This window comes from Rhinolophus ferrumequinum, chromosome 13 (genome assembly GCF_004115265.2).
Source record: "Rhinolophus ferrumequinum isolate MPI-CBG mRhiFer1 chromosome 13, mRhiFer1_v1.p, whole genome shotgun sequence".
NCBI classification, from domain to species: Eukaryota; Metazoa; Chordata; class Mammalia; order Chiroptera; family Rhinolophidae; genus Rhinolophus; species Rhinolophus ferrumequinum.
Genome location: NC_046296.1, coordinates 62,598,097 through 62,622,542, shown reverse-complemented (window position 1 = coordinate 62,622,542; position 24,446 = coordinate 62,598,097).

The window sequence follows — 24,446 nt, the reverse complement described above, 5'->3', positions numbered from 1 at the left end:
TATAATTATGATCATTAACGTAAAGGAAATATGCACATAAGAAGTAAAACAACAAAGAAATTTTGGCCAAGAAGAAGAAACCACTAAAAAGTGAGCTTCTCGAACTGACAAACGCAGTATCTAAAGTAAAAAAAAAAAAAAAAATAAAAAAAAAATAAAAAATGCACTGGATGGGTTTAACAGCAGGACAGAATATTAACCAAACAGGATACCAGAATGTGAAGGATGCTCTTGATGCAGTGATTAGAAGGCAGTTTATAGCTTTAAATGTGTGTATTAGAAAAGAGGAAAGATTTAAAGAACTAGAAAATTATAACAAAGTAAACACAAAGTAAGTAAAAGCCAAAATCAATTTTTAAAACACACAAAATAGTAAAAATAAACACAGCCAAAAGATTTTTCTTCCTAAACATGAAAAATTGATAATTTCCCTAAACTGAATAATAGAAAAGACAGAACAAATATAAATGATCAATATCAAGAATAAAAAAAGGTTATTCACGACAGGAGATTAGAGAATATTACGAACAATTTTATGCCTAAAATTTAATAAACCATATGAAATGGAAAAAAATCCTTTAAAAGTACAATTGATCAAAACTGTAAAACAATGTAAAATAGAAAAACTGAAAATCCCAGAATCAATTAAAAACATTGTATTACTTATCAAAAATATTCTCATAACGATAACTCTAGGCCCAGAGAGTGACTGGTAAATTTTATCAAACAATTAAAAAAGAAATAACACCATTCTTACACAAACTCAGAAAATAGAAGAGGATGAAACACTTCTTAAATCATTTTATGAGTATAGCATAATCTTAACATCAAATTCCATCAAAGACCTTATGAAAACTACGAACACATATTCTTTATCAATAATTATGTAAACATCCTTAGCAATTTTTTAAAAATCATAGCCAAGTAAGATTTATCGTAGGATTGCTATCTTGATATATTAGAAAGGTAGAAAAACTATACGATCAATAGATGCATAAAAGGAAATTGACAAAATTTATCACCCATTTATGATATAAAGTTTATATTATATACTAAACTCCCAGAAGACTAAGAGTGGATGGAAACTTCATTAATATGATATAAGGCATCTTTGGAAAACCTACTTATAATATTATACTTAAGGATAAAATTTGAAATGCTTTTCCCCTAGGATGTGTAACAAGAGAAAGACGCCTACTCTCACCACTTGTGTTCAATATTAGGCTGTAAGTCCTAGAGATTGTAATAAGGCAAGAAAAATAAATAAATGGCTTACACATAGGAAGAAAAGAAGTAAAACTCACTATTTGTAGACTACATAATTGTTTATGTAGAAAATCCTAAGAAATCTACAACAAAACTGGTAAAAACCTACAACAGTGAAAGTAGCAAGGACACAGAAGCCCTGGGGAGTCCTGAAGGACCAAGCCTGAGTGAGGAGCAGAATTGAAGTGCATCTGAGATCCGAAGTCCATGTACCTTCTCCTCCGATCATGGAAATCAGTATGATTCAGGTCCAAGGACATCCTGTCTCGGCTCATATCTCCTGATTTTCTCTCAGTGCTGTCTGAATTCCCACCCGCGAAAGAACAATATCCCTATGAACGAGCTCTGCTTGTCTCTCAGTCCCATATCAACCTTTTGTCCAGCCTTACTGTGCTTTGGTCATGCTGGCCTCCCTTTTGTTCCTACAACATGGCTCATTCTTCCTGGCCCAAGGCCTTTGCACATGCTGTTCTTTCTTTCTTGAGAACAATATCCCACCTCAACATTTCTGACAGTCAGCTCCTCTCATCCTTCAGTTTAAGTGTCTCCTTTCAGAGATAACTCCCCATCTTTCCCCCAATCCCCATCTCAGATTCAGCCTTTGGGTTTTTTACCTCTTACTGTGTTACCCCGAAAATAAGACCTAGCTGGACAATCAGCTGTAATGTGTTTTTTGGAACAAAAATTAATATAAGACCTGGTATTATATTATATGATATGACACGACATGATATGCTATGATATTAAAGACCCAGTCTTATATTACAGTAAAATAAGACTGGGTATTACATTAATTTTTGCTCCAAAAGATGCATTAGAGCTGATGGTCTGGCTGGGACTTATTTTTGGAGAAACATGGTAGTACTTATCACCAATCCTGGTTCATTTTTAGTGTGTTAACTTTCAGGATGTGTTTATTTTTTTTTCCCTACAGATAAGAGAATATATCTGTCATATTCCTTTCGAGTCACTAGAAAACAGTTTGGCATTTCATAGTTACTCAGTAACTATTTCTTGGATGATTACTGAATGAGCAATGGGTGACAGCCTCTGACACTTGGCAGGCTGCCACAATCTACCCTTCAGCCGCTGAGAAGGAAACACAATACGACGTTAGCCTGATATTAGTGAAGCACTTGATCGGCTCAGAGTGGCGAATGAGAATTCATCCTCCAAAGACTTGAATTAATGACACTTTGTTTAAATTAATTAAATTACTACGGAGTTCAACAATACACATTGGAAGTTGGTTTGACATTTTAAGATTTTGACACCATTGCTTCCACCTTCAGTTTAATTTCACGGAGAAAGGTGCCATCTCTAATTCTAAGGGAATTTAGAACATGTATGGCTGTAGCCCCTGTTGCCATGTGAACATCTTCAATGAAATAGTCACTAGAAATTATATTGTATTCCCTGAAACTGCTTTTCAAAGAAATATACCTGTTTGGAGGAAGAAGGAGACTTTCTTGGGAATTAAAATGTGTGTTTGTTGACACTCGAAACAGAAAATATACACATTTGATAGATTTTAGTAAAAATACAATTTCTACACCTAGTCAATTTCCTGGTGCTATATCATCATTAAAGACTAGCTTTGAGATTAGATTTGGATTGATCAGCCTTTCAGAGTAGTCAAAGGAGTAGCTTTCCAGAGATTTTCCAAGAAGACAACAGAGTACTTTAAAAAAAATAGCTGGAGTTTGGAATCATATTAATAGTTGAATCTCAGCTTATTTATTTACTGGCTGTAAAATTTTTTACCTCTCTGAGTCTCAGGAAAAACAACAGTATAGATACATACAGTTCTGTGTGTGTATATATGAGTGTGTATGTGAGGATCAAATGAAATAATGAGCATAAAGATGCTTTATAGGTACTCACCATATACTTAAAATCCTAGGTGATGAAACAGCCAGTGGCAAGATTGTCAAGCTCAGTCACACTGTGTTTTGGGAAAATGAAGGGATGTCTGAAGGCCTGAGCCTTCTCATTTTTGTTCCATTTCTCTCCCCAGACAGCAATCAGAGTGATTTCAATAATCCATTCCTCACTTCCTCATCTCTCCCTTTATTCCTTGTCTTGTTTGTCCACCTGACATCACAGAAAAGTCTAAAGACAATGTTATGGGTTCAAATGTCCCAAACCCTGGACTTTTCACACTTTTGCCAAATGCCAACCTCAAAACTGTGCCACATTCTTCCTGGTTATCAATTTCCCAATAGATGACCCTTTCAAGTACTCTAAAGTGGCACATATTTTCCTACTTGTCCTAAGTATTGAGCTGAAAATGACTTAGTTTCCTTTTATGTCACCTATAGAGTCAAAAGGGACAAAGATTTGAAGCCCAGTACTAGGACAGTGATTCTGGTAAGAACTGGCTGGATCTTGAGATTATAAGCTAAGCAAAATAAGTCAAACAGAAAAAGTCGAGAACCATATGATTTCACTCATTTGTGGGATATAAATCTGAAAGAAACAAACAAACAAGACAAACAAAAACTCATAAACACAGAGAACAGTATGTGGTTACCAGAGGGGAAGGGGAAGGGGGTTGGTAGAAGAGGGTAAAAGGGGTCAAATATATGGTGATGGAAGAAGAACTGACTCTGGGTGGTGAACATACAATGCAATAGATAGATGATGTATTATAGAATTGTACACTTGAAACCTATATAATTTTACCCACCAATGTCACCCCAATAAATTTAACAAAAATTAAAAAATAAATAAACCTGTCTGGTCTTGCCATTTTCTTCGTTGTTTTTAGGTCGTTAAACCTTAAGGACCTGCTTAAAAACACCTGTAATCCTTTAAAACATTAATCATGAACTGGAATACAAGACCAACTGGCATTCTTCACACTGTGAATTGAATTCTCTTATAATAGAAAACTGAGCCAATATCTCATTGTCATATCAAATCCCATTATTTTTGCTCAAGTTCATTTCAGAACAAAGGTCAATTGAAAAACAAAACAACAGTCAAATGTAGACCAGAGGAGAATTTTAAGCTGGAGAGGAGAAAGATATGCTAACTTTCTACCGTGTTTCCCCAAAAATAAGACCTAGCCAGACCATAAGCTCCAATGTGCCTTGTGGAGCAAAAATTAATATAAGACCCAGTCTTATTTTACTATAAGACCGGGTCCATATAATATAATATAATATAATATAATATAATATAATATAATATAATATAATATAATACTGGGTCTTATATTAATTTTTGCTCCAAAAGATGCATTAGATCTAATGGTCCGGCTAGGTCTTATTTTCAGGGAAACACGGTAGTAACTGGCAATTTCTATCCCGGAATTAATCTCTATTCAAAGGTTTCTCTGACACTGTTTTTTTGTATGGCAGGTATCCTGGCAGGTTAAAGAAAAATGGTACCTATTAGAAGTTGATGATGGTGAATTTTGATTGATCATCGAGTCCACCTAGATTTGGCTACTTCTAGTTTCAAAGCACCTAATAACATTCTTTACTGAGGTTTTATAAACACAAATACTTAGTTTCTCAGGGCTACTATAACAAATATCACAAACTGGGTGGCCAAACCAACAGAAATGTATTGTTTACCAGTTCTGGAGGTTAGGAGTATGAAATGAAGGTGTTGGCAGAGTTGGTGCTCTGTGGACACTCTGAGGAAGATCTGTACCAGGGCTCTCTTCTACCTTCTGGTGGTTTCCAGCAATCCTTGGCATTCCTTGGCTTGCAGATGCATCTCTCCAATCTCTGCCTCTGCCTTCATGCAGGCTTCTCCCTTATGTCTCTGTGTTCTCTCCTTGTCTTATAAAGACACCGGTCATATTGGATTTAGGGTCCGTTCTACTTCTATATGACCTCATCTTAATTTAAATTACATCTTCAAAGACCCAATTTCCAAATAAGGTCACATTTTGAGTGAATACGTATTGGGGTGGGGGCAAAATTTGATCCTATATAGTTTCTCCTGGGAAAAATGAAAACAACACCTGTTGGAATATATGCACAGATGTACACTGTAATTCTATCCACTTTGATTCATTGGGTATCTATTATTCAGTAAAAATTAAGACCTTGTCTTTGTAACTGGAAAGCACTCACTGCAGTGGTTGTAACTTTTTTCAACCCCATGTTCTGACCAGAAGGTGATGCTTTTCAGCAAACCAGGGAATATTTTTATCCTTATTCCTTCCCTCTCCACTGGCTCTTTCTTTTGCCAAAGGCAAAAGGAGAGAGAGGCTGATGTCAGATTCTTTCTCCGAAGAGGTATTAAATTGTTGGGGATCAATAAGAGCCCTCAAATTTGTAGTCCTGTTGAGAAGTATCTCCATGGGAACCCAAATAATAAGTGACAGTGCATAGCAGAGTAACTAATGAAGAGAAAGAACTAGATTTATTTTTATTAAATATGAATAGGAAACATTTCCTTCAAGAATGAACTTAGAATGGGACAAAGAGAGTTGAATAAATCAGCAGATGACGTGGCCAAAAATGACTCGATTTACTAAGTCAATTGAATAAGAATTTGCCAAACAACTTCCATGACAAAGGCCTATGGATTTACAGAATTGAAAAGACGTGCTGGGGCTCGATGGAATCAGTGTGACCTGCATAAAAAAATGCTAATGCTGAGCAACCTCATGTGTCATCGTTCCACAGTCTTCCAAATTACCTGCCTCTTTCCAGCTTTGAAGATACTAGCGATCACATCTGCACCAATGAACAAATAGCAATAATGACCAGTTAACATTACTTACTGAGCACCTACTATATTGTAGGCACTACAGTTTGCATTTAATATACATTACAGCATTCAAACTCTAAGGCAAGAATTACTGCCTGAATTTTGTAAATGTGGAAAGTCAGGCTTATAAAGACCATGTTTTTCTATCATGCTACTGCACTGACGGACCAGTCCTAGTACATATGGGTCCGACATCTTATAGGGGCTACTCAACAAACACCCTCCCTCTGCCTCATCTGGTCCATAAATTTATAATTTCCAATTTAACCCTCACATCTTTTGTCAAGGTTTCACTATTCCCTTCAAAAGAACCAAAAAAAAAAAAAAAAAAAAAAAGATCGAAGCAAGTTCTTAACTTCTCCTAGCCTCAGTTTCTTCATCTGTCGAGAATAAAGTATAACACTCATCTTTCAGGGTTATCATATAGAAAGCACAAAAGAGCTCAATGAGTTGAGGTTATCATTTTCACTATATTTTAGTAATTGGCTGACCCTTCGTTGGGGCTGCCCTCCACACCTTCAAACACCATGGCACGGTCACCTGTTTTTGAGAGCTGGAGGTGTAGGTGGTCAGGTAATGAGTAGTTTAAAGAGTTTGTGTGGGAAGAGGAGGGGCTGATGGACACAGTTCTGGAAACCACATTGCCACCATGTGAATTATTCTGCTTTTCTAATTAAATTTCCAGATGGTCCTGAGGGTACCTAGAACTCACAGCTTCTGCTGCTGGAGGCAGAGAGCAGGTGTTCTGTGAAGTCACCCCAGCCACATACATTTAAGACACATCCAAGTGTTTAGTTGAGTGAATCCTTTACTTATTATCCAAATAAAACACTACATTGAGAACCAATGTATCACAGTGGCAACTTCTGCAGCAGGAAGAAATATTCTGTTTGCTGATTTGTTGGTTTAAATCTACACTTCAATCCAAGCGCTCACAGCCCCTCAGATTTGGAAGATTTTATAGAACATTTAACCTAAAAATAAATATTTGGTTTATAAGTAGAAGTATTAGAGGTCATGATCAAGTGGTTTCAGTAGAGCTAGACGCAGAAACTCAGTTCCCCTTCTTAAATATGGAGGTTGTCTCAAGGCAGGATTTCTCAACTCTGCACTCTTGACGTTTTGGGTCAGACAGATAATTATTTGCTGTGGGGGCATGTCGTGTGCACTGTAGGATAATTTGCAGCATCTCTATACCCCATAGAAGCCAGTAACGACCTCCCAGCACCCAGTACGACGATGCAAACTGTCTCCAGACATTGCCGACTGTGGCCTGTGAGTAAAATCAGCCCAGCTGAGAATCACGCGGTAAGGCTTATTTAGAAAATCAAATGAGGCAACGAGCATGGGTTTGCTTACTAATCCATAAAGTACTGGATGTCCACTACAGGTTATTGTTAGATCTAAGAGTTCTGTCACCCAGTGTTGTTCTCAATCTCTCATGTAGGAAGTGCTTGGGCAAGAGTGAGAAACCCCCAAGTAAACACTAGAAAGAGAGAGCTTATGCTGCCTTTAGAATTAAACCATAGACTCAGTTCAGAACGGATCAGATCGTGTTTCCACTCTGCCTAGCGTGCCCTCCCCGACACATCTGAAGCCGGCCGCTTCTCATGCAGTCCAGCCCAGGAAGCCCCTCTGAAGCCCACCTGGTTCTCAGGTGAGTGGCCTTTCTCTGTATTCCCAAACTTTCTGCACCGCTGCACTCACCACACTGAGTTACGATGATCTGTTCACCTGCCTGTCTCCCCCGATAGACATGGATCCTGGGAAACAAACTGCATGTTATCGTTCTTTATGTAGTTAACTTTTGCCAGGCACAGCCTGCAAGGGGATCAGTAATCATTTGCTGCATGAATGGATAAGCGATGGAATGATTTCTAAAAACAAAATGAAAACAAAATGAATGGACAGGCTTTAGAGATATGCAACGTGTATTTACTCTGAATCATAAATAGAGCAAAAGCTTCCCGAGCCAGGCAAAGATTTCTCTCTGAAGTTGGCTGGACCAACGAGCAAGCCTTTAGGTCACTGCTTACAGCACCAATTCAACAGCATTCTGAAACATTCTTGGATTAAAAAAAGAAAAAAAAGTGTCAGTGAATGTGTGTGTGTGTGTGTGTGTGTGTGTATTAGAAGATGGAATTCATCTGTGCAAATCTATGTCATGGAGCAATTATGTGTGATTTGGAGGAATGTTACATTAAGCCAGGTTCAACTAACAACAGACAGTCTTTAAGCTGCCTTCTTAGAAAGGTTGATCCAGTTTCTGCACACATTGTTTTGCTGAGAGTAAAACGCAAGGCTGGGCCAGGGAAGAATAGCCTAGAACAACAGAGAGAGGCTGAGCAATGCCAAGGAGCTCCTCCTTTCAAACTTCACCCGTGTGAAGAACTCAGCTTCTCCCCTAAATAAGTATTAAGCAAATATTTAAAGTATACCATTTTGAAGAGAAGCCAAATTATGGGCCTGGCCCCAGTTTTAATGTAATTGAAAGCATTATCACAATTAAAGAAAGATACAGGGTTTGGATTGGGAAGAACGTCAACAATGGAAGGCCAGGAAAGGAGAAGCTGCTGAGGGATGAAGACACCGTGGTGCCATCCCAGGCCCCTGGGGTCTTAAAGCATCCATCCCCTTACGCCCACACTGATCGTTATGACGGGTGAAGGTGGATGCGTGAGGACACATGCCGTTTATGAAACCATCTGCCATTTCCCCATTCCAAGCTTACTGGCAATCTTGACTTCCTGTGTAGTTTACCTACAGGGCATGTATTGATTGAGCCAAAAAGGAAGTCTGGCCCATCTGACAGTTCCATCTCTCCTGATAAATAAACAGCACTGTTCCTGGTTTATTCACCTGTGTTAACTCAGTATAAATTGGCCTCCCCAAATATGATCAATACTGGGACATTGGTAAAGTTGACTTCCTAGACCTGTGAGACTAAGGACCAGACCTGGAACCTCTGTGGGTCCACCAAAGTAAGTACCAAGCAGCGAGGCCTCCTGACAGCCAGTCTCACTCTGCCATCATGTCCACCCTTGCCAAGGCCTTTCTTTTCAATTTCTTCACGAATCATTAAAATATCCATCCTTGGGACTCAGTCCAACTGTTTCATAACAACTTGCAATTATAAACTCCTACGTTATGTCACAGTAACATCAGTTCAATCATAATTTTCTTTCCAAGTAAGTTTCCTGAATATAACCATGATTGTTTTCCTACAGAAATCACTCCAGCCAGGACGCACAGACTCAGAGAAAGCAGCGTTTCTCCAGATCTGGCAATTATCTATGACAGCTTGGTTGAAATTTGTTGTCGTTGTTTTTTTTTTTTGTTTTTTTTTTTTTTTTAAGTGCCAGTCCTGCCCAGGATTCTGAGAAATGCTCTGGTTTTGTCATTTTAAATCTGTTCTTGTTCTACAAATAGGATCTATTCATTTGTAACTGACAAGTCTTAGAAAATACAAAAGAAAACTTAAACTGACTAATTCATTTTTAATACATACAGGGCACGGCCCATATGTGTGTGTTTGGTCTACTGCCTAGTGCTTGTTGGAGCTCAGAATGTGAAATAATAGTCACTTGGAAAAAAAAAAAAAAACCTCTCATTTGCAGGGGGCAGAGCATAGACTTTTCCCAGAATCCCTTGCAAATAGCTCCCAACATCAGCCTGTGTGCAGCAGATTTGGAAGTGCTACATCAAGCTGAAGTAAATCATGAGTTACTTGTAAATACTGATACGGTCAAGGCAAAAGAGTCGGGACCCAGAAACATCTTGTAAGTTTTGACTTCCTCATTCACCACCTCCCTTGTTATCTCCTTTCAAACACTGCGTAAATTGGTTTTCTCCCAAACTGGGGATGGAAAAAAAGGCCTCTGAGCAGTTCAGCAAATAACCCAGGCAAAACCACATGACAAGTTGTGCCATCTCCTCATTGTCACTGGCTGCCTGCATTGTTGGGGCTTGTCTGTTCTCTCCGTCTGAGCCGTGCACGCACCTCTGAAACCTGCAACCTCGGCCCCTACGATTCATTCAGCACCTCTAACCGCCTGTAGAAAATCTTGGTTACTGTGGATCAGCATGGAGTTGTCAGGGAAAAGGGCTGTCTTTAGGAAAGGTAAAGACCATTAAGCTTCAATAGGGGTAGTCTCACAAAAGTACAACCGCATTTCAAAAGCCAAACTACCAGAGACAAAGGCAGAACAGCAGCTGCACTTCCCCAGTGAGGGGACCTAGCAAGAGGCAGACACATCTGTTAGCTTCTCTTTGGTTTTGATGCGACACCTACCAGAGTCCTGTGATGGTAGTTGTTAGGCACTGCTAAAGCTGTCATTCCTCTAGGTAATCATGTTACCTAAGAGGTACCACAACAGACTTGTTTGGGGAAATATCAAATTGTGGTGGAGAGTGTTTAAAATATTTTTCCCCACAAAGGTCACGTTCAATATTACATGTTTGAATTCTTAGATTGATATTTTTGTGATAACTGATATTTTTATAGCATTTTACAGTTTATAAATCACTTCCCTACACATTCTCTTTTAATTGTGGTCACTACCCTATGAGAGGTGAGTATTATATATGTGCAGACATAAAGCCTCGTCACCGTTGAGTACACTTTCTTGGTGGTTACTCAGAAAAGGGAAAGCCAAAACTCAAATACTGGATCTGTGATTTCAAGTTTCATTCTCTTCAGATCTTTAAATCTGTTGAGTTTGAGCAGGCAGAATGTACAGCTCTGTAATGAGGTTTCCCAGGCTCTAAAGTCTTGTATTCTGCTCTAAAGATTCACCTGGAAATATCCAACTTGGACCTGAGTAATTTTTGAGGAATACTGATATCTGTATATGTGTGTATATGCATTATATAATTACATACATATTCACGTGTGTGTGTGTGTGTGTGTGTTAAACTATTGGGCATTTTTCATTTTTCAAACAAAACCACAATAGACTATATTCCCAGTCAAGTTTGGAATGTGGATGGTACTTGTGAATGAAAATGGGGTATGTTTGGCTCTAAGACCTAGGAGATATAAAAAAGACCAGATCCACTGTACTGCTACTTGACCAGATTTATTCAATGACGTTGCCACATGCAAAAAAAGAATATGCTCTTTTAAGTGAATGCCGAGCACAGGAAAAGGAATTGAGAAAAGAAAATGGCCATAACCTGGGGAGAAGGCATTGATCATTAGAAGACTCTTTCTTGTGGAGAGGTGGGAGCATTTCTATGCTTCCTTCAGCAAATAATGGCGGCAGGCCAGGCGTGGTGCCTGAGCACACAGGTGAATGAGGCCTGGGCCTGCTTTCCTTCATTTCCTCACAGTAAATGAAGACAAGAACAAACAGAGTACAGTGCAGTGTGATAAGTCTGTGATAGTGGGGAGCACAGAGGGCTATGGCAGGCTCGATGGGGATATCAATTCCATTAGGTATCCCAGTGGTAGAGAAGGAAACTATGAGTCAGAAGTTGGCTAGATGAATACAAAGGGCAGAATATTCTGGGCACAGAGGTGGCATGGAATTCACAGAAGTGAATAAGGAACTACACATTGACCTGACCTATATGTCTGGAGTGAAGGGTGCATGTGAGGAAGTGATCAGAGAAGGATTTGAAGAGGTAATCAAGAGCTGGTCGTGAGGATTTCCTACTGGTCACCAGGCCACGGTGAAAGGGCAAGATGGAAATGAGCTCAGCATTTCAAGTTTAAGTTTAGGGAAATGATCAAATTGCATTCTGGGAGATCCTCTAGCAGGGTGTCTAGAAATGGGTGAAATTAGGAGACTATTTGCAACTGTTCTGAAGAGGTGTGTTGAGGGTTTGAAGGAAGAAGGTTGGGCTGGAGATGGAGGAAAGCAGTTGTAAGTGATACTGAGTGTGGTGTAGCCACATAGCCCGGAGGCCCTGTACCTGCTACATTCCTTCTTCTGTTACTAGACCAAGCTGGACCCATGATGTCCCCATCACCTTCCACCCTTGGTCACCATGATTGGTTCCAGGGATGGACACATGACTAAAGCTGGATCAGTCAGAAGACTCAATGAGACTTTTTAACCTTGAGCTTGGGGAAAGAAACCCCTCCACTGCTTAAGACCCAAAGCAGCCAGCAGTCATCTCTCCCAATGAGAAGTAGCCTTTCTATAGTAGGCAAGAATAAAAGTGACACAGAAAAAAATTTAAAAATAGAGGTTCAAAGAATGAAAACAAAGCCAACTCAACCTTGGATATGTCATATGGTCCAACTATCCCCTTTTTTGGCTCAAGTTGCTTTGATTTGGGGTTAGTCATCTGCAACTTTCCAAGGTTCTTAAGTAAAACAGTGGGAATGAGACAAAAGGGGACAGATTTGGGAGATTGGGAGAAATGGACTCACAGGACATGGAAATAAGAAATAAGGTGTGAATCTAATATGGACTAGATCAGGGGTTGGCAAACTTTTTCTATAAAGGACAAGATAATAAATATTTTAGGCTTTGAGTGCCTTATGGTTTCTCTTGTGACTTTTCAGTTCTGTGGCTATAACATGAACTATCCAGGAACACATGTAAATAAATGAGCATGGCTGTGTTCCAATAAAACTTTATTTACACAAAGAGGTGGAAAGTCAGATCTACCCTGTGAGTCACAATTTTTCAATCCCTAGACTTTATGGATTCTTTTTTTTTCGTTTTAATTCCAAGCTCATCAAGGACCCTTTTGTTGCCAATCATATTTCCCAGATTACCTTGATATTAGGTGACAGCATACACTGGATTCAGGACACAGTCAGCTTCTTACTTGGAAAAGTACATCTCGGATTGCCAGTTTGAATCCGCGTCGATCCCGTACACTACTCTTAGCACATCAGTGCGTGAGAAGCCACAAGTGTTAGCTATCTGTGGGTATACGAATGAAGCCCAGGTTCTGGCCCGCAAAGCCTGGATACCAGAATCTCTGCGACGTCAAACCCGCTGAGGCAATAGCCCCCAGTGAGGCAGCCAGCCTCCTCTTCCAAGCATCCCCTCTACCACTCAGAGGACCACCTGCCCTCTTGCAACCTTTATCAGCAATTTCAGAGTTATAGAACCAACACTCTTAGTGACGCTGAAGGAAGTAGCAGCATTAAGAAATGACCTGATACCCTATTTCCAACTGCAGTTAAATTTACCTCCTGCCTACTTTTTCTCATACTTTCTGTTCCATCGTAATGCTTCATGCCTTCTGTTCACCCACTTTCAAACAGCTACAAGGTACCAGGATGTTAAATTTTTCACTTTGGGCACATCTCTTAGTTTCTCTTAATTCCACTGTGCTCATCTGCAAAAAGAGGAGCTAACATCCATCTCACAGGATCACTCAGGCAGTGAAATTAGATAACAAGTCAATGTCCACGTGTACCTGGTCTGCGATAGGTGCTGGATGCAGGCAATGTGGTCCTGGGGCACGGGAGGTCCTGGGTGACTTATGCCGCCGCCACGGCCCTTGAGCTTCTGCTCCACCCAGAGAGGTACTCGGAAATTATTCATCCAATTGCTTGTTTGTTCTGCATGTGTGGCATGGGACCTACTGGAACAGGATCGACACCCTGCATGCCTCTGAAGGAGACAATGTAGGGAAAACCAGACATGGGTGCTTTGTAAATAACTATAGCAACAGATGGGTGGAGTTAGATATTTTGTCAACAAAGAAATTACTTTTCCAAAGTGAGTTTCCCCATCTAAGGATAGATGCCCTTAATTTCTACAATTAAAAATATCTGCCATATGTTAAACTTTCTTTGTAGCAGCTTTGAAGTGAAACTACACATTTTCTGGAATCCTTTGCTATGTAGAGACAATTGGAATTAAACAAGTTTGGAGACCTTGGTCCTATCCCCCTATCCTGACTCTCAGGGGGGCTCGGTAGGGTACTCTCCGGTCTGGGGCTTATTTCCTCGGGCATAAACAAAGAGTGTGGGTTAATGATTTCTAACACTCTCAATCCCTGTCTAGTCAATCTCAGGCTACAATACGTTGCATAAATATGGCAGTGAATAAGAGAATAACTTTCAGAGAAAGATTCCCTCAGAATGGCACCCCGGCAGTGGAGTACGGGGTGGGGATGTGAGTGACCAGGGGAGGCAGGGTTCAGCAGTGGCTGCAGTTTGGGTGGGCTGGGACCCTCCAGTGAAACAGCTCAGACGACTTGTCAGTTACCACGTCATATACAGAGGCCTTCAGAGTCAAGAACTGGGTTCAGAACTGGGTTAAAATCCCAGCTTAGGTTAGCCACATACTTGCTTTGTGAACTTTAGCAATTTATTTATTACTCTCTGTGAGTCTCAGCAAACTCATCTTTAAAATGGGCACCATATAAGGATGATCAGTGAGTTGTGCACGATGCCTAACGCCCCGTGACAGACATCCAACAAATGATAATGAACCCACATCCTGGCCACTCTAAGTCACTCCTTTGCCAAAACAGCCAGCCAGCTTCTCCTACTTCCCAATCGTTGCTCAAAGTGTTCACAACTGGAATTTATCGCTGTCCTTTTTAGCTTATAGAAATTCTATTTCTTCAAGAACTATTTCCTCGATCTCAGCTGTCAATCACCCATTCCCCACTCAGTTCTACGAAACATTTATTGACTATCTACTGTGTCAGAAACCATGCTTGTTGATAAGAACACTGACCAGCAGGCCCAGCTTTTGAGAGTGCTCAGTCTGATGGGAGACAGGATATGTGCTCGAGTCGCAAGTGCCACTGGGTAAATACCACGATAAGACACGAGCATACACAGATTATCGTGGTGGGGTCCGAAGGAGAGAGGAGATGACTGCCTGGGCTGGCTACGGAAGCTGTCACTCCTTCCCATAGCACCTTGTAAGCTGCCTGGAAGCACTCGCTGGTTACTGTGATTGGGTATGTGTCCGAATCTCTCGCTCATAGATTCGGGAACTCCTGGGGTCTGCCCTCTGTCCCCAGGCCCCCCAGCATAAGGCCTGAGTGTGAGTGTGAGACAGTGAAATATGTTCTAGCCTCACTAGTCACGGAGTCCCTGGTGGTTGACTGGTGCATGGCTACAGCCTGCTTCCAGGGCAACAGCGTAAAAGCTGTCATGCTTGAATTAGCAAAAATACTTAGCAAAATGAACCAACATCAATGACAGGAAGGAAACGTACCTGGTTTTTGTTTCCAATGGCAAATCTCTTTGCTTTTTGTTTTCATTAAGGGAGGAGACTGACCTAAATTCCACGTTGGATGACTTCAGGCCGTACTTGACACAGGCAACAATGAAGCTATAGGTCTGCAAGGCTATGTGTCCGGTGTCACCAAGTACCCAGAATGACTCCTTTTACAAACAGGTCAGCGCAAAAGCAAACGTTTGAGGAGACTCAACAGGCTAGCGACACTTCTCTGAAATCTCTCTGGGACTGATTAAAAAAGAGAGACCCACGAAATGTCCTCAGCCACTGTCATTAGGTAAAACACTATCATGGGGACAGTGGTTCACAATTGACATTTTTCACACATACTTTTTCATTTTACTCTTGCAAATTGAGGGACTATTATTATCCCCACTTCATAGGAAGTGACACAGACGGGTAAAGTGATGGGTACAAGGTCACACTCTTTCTGCCAAGTAGGACACCTCTGTGCACAGGGGTGCACATAAGAAGTACAAAGACCCTTAGTTTCCAGTGATATTAAATCCTGCCCATTGCTACAGCGTCTCTAACGCTTCATGGTAACCCTGCATTTCAGTTTCACTCCCACTGCAGTCCCTGACAAGCCATCGTGGAGAACTGGGGTTGCTGAGATCCAGGAGAAATGACAGATGTCATTAAGATTTAGAAGGCCTCACATGAAGGGGAGGAATGTGTCAGAACAGGGACCCTGGAATGAGCGACAGGTGGACAAGGCCAGGCTCCACCTGGAGAAGAATTCTCTTCTGCGCTGATGTTTGCAACTGATCACTTTCAGAAGTGGCCGAGCTCACCACCACTGGAGCGACTGTGGCAGTGACTGAGCTACGTCTTGCTGGCGACTAGAGCAGAAAACCAGACATCAGCCAAGTCTGGACTGGATGGCTCCTTTTCAATCCAGTTGTCTAGTGGACTTGTGTGGTCCTTTGCTTAAATCCTATTGCTTGCTTAGTATGCCCACCTCCTCTGTGCCCCTGGGCCTGTCAGTCAGAGGAGATGCCGTCAGAAAGCATTCCCCTCGTCTTGGTGGCACAGGGGCAGGTGGGCAGCAAGCCTGTGCTCCCATGTGCACATTCTAATATTCTCTCTCTCTCTCTCTCTCTCTCTCTCTCACACACACACACACACACACACGTGCCTTCTATCTCTCCCCACGTAATTAAGTGTTGGATGACTGGATGATTGGTACCCACAAGCCCCATCACCCTCATGTCATAAAATAGCTCACAAGCTCCATACGTCATTTCTAAAACATGTCAAGCTCCAGTTCACATGGAATTCTCCTGCTTTTTAAAACTCATCTGTTATACCCGCTTTGGGAGTAACTTGCATTTTACCAGCTCTGTACATTTTATAACGTAAACTGAATGTCTATACCGAAAAAGGAAATTGATGTCAATGATGCAATAACAGCTGTCCTTTAGTTAAAAGCCTGCTATGTATCAGGAACGATGCTAGACTTCACATGCATTGTCCTGATTCTCACTCTGAAAGTCACATGGTGACCTACCCATTTTACAGATGCTCGCAGAGACTCACACATGCTCACCTTCTCTCACCAGGTTGGTCTCACTTCAACGCCATGCAATTCAAATTCCAAAAAGTAAGTGATATTTCCGTCGACCATGCTGGCTGATTAACACAGCTGGGATTCAACCCCAAGTCTGTCCAATCCCAGAGCTGGAGCTGTGACCCACCGCACCATGCTGCCACAACACATTCCCAACTGTGCAAACAAAAGTTTCCATTCCACATTTTACATGTAAAACGTAACTTTTATTTCAAAGCTGCTATTAGGAAAAGGGGTGGTGGGGGATTGGTGAATTATGACCAAAGACTGAAGTACCAACACCAGGTTATATGGTTATTTATTACACATGCTGATTTTTTTTTCTCTCTCTCCATTATTTACTTGTTCAGGGAGCTAGAAACAGGAAAGCAACCCTGGCGATTCAGCAGTTATTTAAATAGAACAGTGTGGGGATTGGGCACTCAGTCGGCTGTAATTGGAAACCATTCCTACCATGCGCCAATATTTCAAAAGCAATACAACCCAATTCTCTGACCCATGAATCAGGGTTTTCCCCGCTACCAGCATGAAAGATTGGGGCCAGGGAGGACTGGAAGGAAGATTTCTCTCAGGCACAGCTTTTGCCGAAGAAAGCTGACAAAGGAGAATCTAGTTGGCTGGATTTTTCTTAATTGTGTATTAGAATAAATTAAATGCATGGCATGAGCTTTCCTCGTGCAGCGAGTACCTGCTGGAAAACAGGCTCTGTATTCTGCAAACTGAGTCACAAGCCTCTCTGAACGCTTGTAACGGTCCCCATAACTCTGTGTCTTGAGACAAACTCACTTAGCTGTAATTATTTATGCTTAAGGAAGATCTGTTGCCAGCCGCCTTTCCCTTTCAAATTCACGTTAATTCTCTTCTTCTCAAATGCAATAGTTTCAGTCCTGATTGGGGTCCCTGACCACCAATCTTATCTTTTGGGGAAACTGAAATCATAGGCTCTGAAATTGAGCAAACCTGACATTACTATATGGCCCTAGATGGGATACCTTCTCTCCCTGAACCTCAGTTATCGAGATAATCATAGGAAACCGGTCAGAAATGAATACCCAAATGGGTATCGAGAGATTAAAGGAAGTGATGAATTGAAAGGGGCTAGCTTAGTGTCTGGTGCCTACTGAGTACTCAAATATTACCTTGGCTGCTCGTTCTTTACTCTGTGATCAAAGGTGCAACGGACATTTTTGGATCATGATGTTGATTCCCTCATCCTTATATAAATGCAAACAACTGTTCATGATTTGTGTCTTTTCCTATCCCAGAGAAAGGCTTGCATTCTCCTTCTTCATATTCATCACAAGCATGGCTTTCCCACACAGGTCACCTGTATTCCAGGCACGTTACATGTGTTATCCTATTTAATCTGATCCTTAAACTACACTGTGAGATGGTCAATATTATCTCCATTTTACAGATGAAGAAACCAAGGCTTACAAAGGACAGGGAGCTTGTCTGTGCTCCAAAGCTGGAAAACGGCAGAGCCAAGAATCACATGCAGGTCTGCCTGGCTCTAAAACCCATTCTTACTCCTTTTAGAAATCTTCACTCTAGCACAGTGATTCGCAAATGGGGACAATTTCGTCCTCCAGGGGTCATTCAACAATGTCTGGAGATATTTTTAATTTTTAATTTTCACAGTGACATCCAGTGGGTAGAGGCCAGGGCACTGCTAAACATACAACAATGCAGAAGACAGCCCCACACAACAAAGAATTACCTGGTCCAAAATCTCAATAGTGCTGCTATTGACAAATCCTGCTCTAGCATTTATCAAAATTTGTCTTATTTTAATATAAATGAATGTAATATCATCATATTTCTGAATTCAGACCTTCATTCTTACTGCTGTGCAGATACCAAAAGATCTTATTTTTTCCAAGGCTTCTGCAAAGCAGAAATTTTCCCATCAGTGTATTACACGTTCATACTGTCGGTTTTACTCATTTCCACAGCACAACATCTATTGTCTCATGGTTTCCATGGTAAAAGGTCCATCTATTGTTTGCTTCGATTATTTTTTGCTTGTTCATGCCATTTTGGAAACATTTAAAAAAATGAAACTGCCAAGGTCAAATCTAATATATTCTTACCTCTTTTTCTCTTATTTTTTTCCTACATAAAATATCTAGCATGCTACGAATTGAAACAATTCACAATAGCTGTAAACTGTGTACCGGCTCTAAGATAGGATGGAAGGGGTTATCTAATAAAATAAAAATGTTATAGCTGATAAGGTTCTTAAAAGTCTAGTTAACTCCCCATGTCCATTTGACACAGAAGGAAACAGAGTTCTAGGTAAACTGACCTACTGACAATTAAAGAGCTCATGGGCTCAGGGCAAAAACAAGGTCCCTGGTATCCTGACTCTTGGGCTGGGGCTTTCTTCATCATGCACTTGGATATCATGTTGCAAAATCCAACCAGTGTGCACGTGCTTGGGCATGCATACACAGGGCAGGCGCATATGCACCCAGGCAGTGCATGCAGGCGCATGCACATACATGCAGACATACTTGCGTGTGTGCACACACATGCACACACATGCACACACACACACACACACACACACACACTCCTAATTGTATTTTCCTTCCTTATCTTTTAGAAGGCTTCAAATAACGGTCATGAGCAACATGTTAAATGAACACCTAAAGTCGTGACTTAACTGTTCTCTGCTCTATGGAGTGGTTTAGAGGGAATGGCGCCCCTGGAGAACCTGGAGTCCAAAATGAGAGCTTGAGCTACACAGACCAATTACTCCAAACATCGGAAGCCCCAAATGGAGTCCCTGGCATTAATGAAGCCTGACATAGCATACTAAGAGTAACGGCAGGCCGCTTGCCATTTTTCTTCCCCAATACATCCCCACACTGTCTCCAGGGTTTCCTTTATGAGATATAAATATGATATATTGCCACCTGGCTCAAAAGACTTGAACTGCTTCCCATTTCCCAGATAAATCTAAGATCTTCAGCATGGCATGTAAGATGATCTGCCCTCTCTAGCCTTCTGCAGATACATAGCCTGCCCTCCCTCCTGACGCCTGAGCTTCCCAGAGGACTGCCTCGCGTGGACGCTGGAACAGGCTCCTCCAGCCCTCCCACCTGGCCTCTGGGGCTGGTCTCCATGCTGCTTCTCTGCAGCTGGGACTTCTGTCCGAGCAGCATTGACCTACCTGATACTACAGCTTGTATCACAGGGAGAGGCATCATTCTCCTTAATTTCCCATAGCAGAACTCAGAGCTCAGATGTTAAGAGGACATATTGAAGACCCAATAATCTAAGCAAACAGAGAGAATAATTTAGCAGCTTCTAGACATGGTAAGTCTAAGGCCCGCTGATACAAATCCGATCCCAAAATCCCCACTCAAGTCCTGCCTAACTTCCTCTTGTCAGAGCAATTCTACCTTTCCTCATCACGTTTTCCAGGCATGACCACACCTATGAGTTTAGACCTCAGGTAGATATGTGCCTTGATCTGCTCAGGCTGTTGTAACAGAATACCACAGAATGGTGGCTTATAAACAGAAATTTATTTCCCCCAGTTCTGAAGGCTAGGAAATTCAAGATCAATGCATGAGTGTCTGGTGAGGACCTGCTTCCTGATTCATGGATGCTTGTCTTCTCACTGTGTTCTCACAAATCCAATTCTTCATGACCTAATCACCTCAAAGTCTCACCTTTAATACCATTACACCGGGGGCTAGGATCTCAATGTATAAATTTGTGTGGGGGGAGGACACAGACATTCGGGCTGCACCAATAAAAAAATCTGCCTACTTCTAAGAATCTTGACTTTTCTACCCTCCCTACTTCTAAGAATCATGACATTTCTTAATCCAGGATGAGTGACAGTGGGATGACAGCACCATTTCCTTCTAAGCCATAAAAGTGCAATCTGACCATCATCCTCACCCTAAATAAAAAATATTACACTTGTTTTTGGTATATTTGCTAAAGTTTGGATTGTTCTTTCCCTGTAGCCTGTCTCATCAGCTCAACTCTCAAGTTCCTGCACTTGTCTCCTCCAGCCTGAGAGGTGTGTGGCCTGAGTGTCCCTGCACTCAGCAGGAAACAGGCCACCTATTCCAAAGTTCCCATTTTACAGATGAGAAAAATGAAGCTAGACTGTGTTTGCCGAAGGAATCCAGCAAGTGAGCGGCAAAGCCAGGACTAGAACTCAGGTCGTCCAAAGTCCAAAGCACTCTTTCTTTTAATATGTTCTTGCAATCTCAATAAAGAGACATTTTAATTTCATATGAATATGAATATACACATGAGCAGTCAGCAAATGAACAGATATGAAAACCCTGGGAAGCACTGAACATATGGAAAATGAATCTGGGTCACAATACTCCTTGGGGACCCATCATTCCTTGGCCACAAACACAATAACTGAAATAGGGAAGGTAAATTTCAATGGCAGAGGTACAATACATATTGTAATTGATTTAGAAGATGTATTTAGAGACTGTTAATAATGCATGTAAGATGCTGAATATTACTTTTCTCATTATAAATATTTAAGAGCACCTAGTTTTTAATAGCACAAGATATTACACAGTGATCAGCTTCTATAAATGACTGTACCCACGGATTACATGAAGCCCTAGGAAAGATATCATCTCCTGTACCTGAAATAATCATAAGAGTGGAAGTCTGCAATGGAAAAATAAAATCCATTCTGAAAGATTCCAGAGTTAAATAGTTTTAATTCACAATGAACTATTATCCCTTGCCACAAGAAGCTGTACAGACTCAGTTTATGTCACGGAAACATAAATTTTCCATGTGATCCCAAGGGTTAGTTTCCTGCTTTGCATCTTTAGTAGGGTTTTCATAACAACAATCAATTTGGAAATTTTTTTGTTTCTTTCAAAGTCTTTGAAGCCTTTGCCTCTTTTGAGATGCCAATTCAGGGGAAGGTTATAAAAGAAGAAGAAGAAGAAGAAGAAGAAGAAGAAAAGAACCCAGAAGAATTAGCAGCTATTGGAGTGCTACTTAGAACTAATTATAAAGTTTGATTGTGCAGTCTGGTCAATAGAGTTGGAGCAAATTCTGCTGCGTCATGGCAGAAACCATCCCCAACACTACCTGGATGAGCTCTTCCAGACAGTCACTGCTCTGAATGCCTAGTGATTAATCAAATCAAAAGACAGCTGTCCTGAAATTGATATATAGCAATGCTTCCCCTAGAAGTCAACCCCACACTGTCACCCTGTGGGAAGAAATACAGAGGATAGCAAAGGGCCAGACACAGAAGTCCAGCACACTTGACTTAAGATTATAGAACCACTATTTACCAGCAGAGTGGCCTGAAGCAAGTTACAAGTCCTCCCTAAACCTCGGTTTTCATATTCATGAACTGCAGGCAGTAACATCTATATTCCATAGCTGTTGGAAAGATCAGAATCAATACATGCCCTGTTGCCCAATGTCTGTATACACCAATTATGTTAGCTAGGATCAATGGGTCATCTTTTCTAGTCATCGATAACTAGGGTCATCAGGAAGGTTATTCACACCACCTGATGCACTCGGGTATCACGCACAAAGAAGAGATTTAAGTTTTTTATTATTCTGGAAATAAGGGTCTGTGTAACCAAGGATGCTTCGTTTATTTTATTTTTTTAATCTTCTTCCCTGATGAGAACAGTGTGGGGACCTTGAAGACTAAACTAGCCTGCCATGTCTCAGACACGCTGCCTGCCTACAGACTGTGGTATTACAAAGCCAAGGGCGTGATCTGAATAGAACTAAAGAGCTCCATGGGCCACGTAGAGGGTCAAACGAAAATACCAAACACACCATCTAAAGAGATCACCAAGCTGAGGGTGTTAGATATCAGCCGTATGGAAAGAAGAGATAAGACAGGGAGAAGTGTGTGAACTGGGGGTTAAATATGAGTCAGGAGCTGAGATGAGAAGAAGCTTCAGGGACTTGATAGCAGGTACCTGCAATAAAGTTTCTCACCTTCAATGAGAGTGTGCAGGTAGCAGCTAATGACATGACATAGACCAAAAAGATTTATTTGCTATGGGCTTCCTTTCAATATTTAGTTTTTCAAACAGAATGAAAATAATTACTTCATTCCTTACGTTACCAAGTGAAAAAAAAAAAAAGGAAGGAAGGAAGGAAAGAAGAAAGAACATGTATTCATACTACTCAGAAACGTGCCAGTCTTTTCTTCCTTCTCTTGAGGGGTGAGGATACCTCCAGATGCCCGACTATGGATAAATGACTCAGCACCACAGCACACCACCCAGAAACATGACATCAGCTCTTGGTTCAAATTCTGCTCTATAATCCTACTCCAAATGCTCAAACCCAGCCAGTTGCTCAATCCATAGACTCCTACGGGCTGATCTCGCTGAGGTACATCAGGAGCTAAGATCCACGCTTCAAGAAGGGAAGGGGCGTTGCAGCAGGTGTGTGTCTCCTGTAGGCCTAGGAAGAGAATTGACTTGACTTTACCATAGTCACCCTGGATTCCTAGTTAACATCACGTGACAAGACATAGTATCAACAATGAGAAGTTACCCCTGAGAATGAATGGCCCAAATCTACCGAGTTCCTCCTGCTCCCACTCTCTGCAGGACAAAGTCCGTACTCCTCCACCTGGCATTCTAGACCCTTCACCACCTGGCCCAGCCTTCCCTGCCCTTCTCTTTGCTTCCGCCCGGAACCATTCATTGTTTTCCACATGAGTAGGTGTTCTTGTACCCCAGTGCCTTTGCATAATCCTGCATCTGCCTGGAGCTTCAGACCAAACTCTTTTACCATCCAATTCGAAGGCCCATTCACTCCCACGTTCATTCAGCAAATGTTTATTGACAGCCTAATGTGAGCCGCTCTCTGTTGTTCTGGGCACTGGTAACACAGATATTACTCAGAAACAAGACACAATCAGTACACGGAGGAGCTAGAGGAGGGTAACGAGGTTTCCCACAGGAAGGGCCGTGTCCTCCCCTGGCTCCCAGGAAGACGTCATTGCTCTCTCATGTGAAGTCCAGCACACACCAAATTTGCAGCCCTGTCCAAACGCTTATTGCGCCAATTACCCGACTCAGACTGAATGAGCCACTTTTTGAGTCTCTGAGTAAAATAATCACCGTCAGGGTCATCTGTTGCTTCTGAGGAAAAGCAAGGGCCCATTCTCAAATACAACTTCCTACCATGAGGAATTAATCCTTGACTCTGGGCTCTATTTATTTAGGCACCTTATTTGAGTCATAGTTCACTTCCCACGAATCCCAAAGCCAAATCTATATTAAGTATTATTCTCATCTCATTTCTTTTATCTCCCTGTTGGGGTCCTTTCAAAGGTCTGTCAAGTCACTTCTGACCTGACTTTCTCTGCCTGTTCCTGCATTTCTGCCTCAGCTCATCTGAAGGGAAGTGCCACCAAGCCACCTGCATCTTAACGACCAGCACAAAGCAAGTAAGGCGTTTGTCTTGGGTGCAAAATTTAACAGGCATTGAACACCTCAGTAATGAAAATAAGTGATATTTGATTAAAAATGAATACAAAAACTTCCATGATGAACAAAATATCGAAATTTTCAATGAAGTCAGAATTGGTATTACTGATTTTCCTTTTGCCTCAGGCTCACATATGGCTCGGCAAGGTGTGTCTCCAGTGACAGAGTGACAGTGCCGCATGGATGCTTCGCACAGCTCCTGGGAGATGCAGGACACATGTG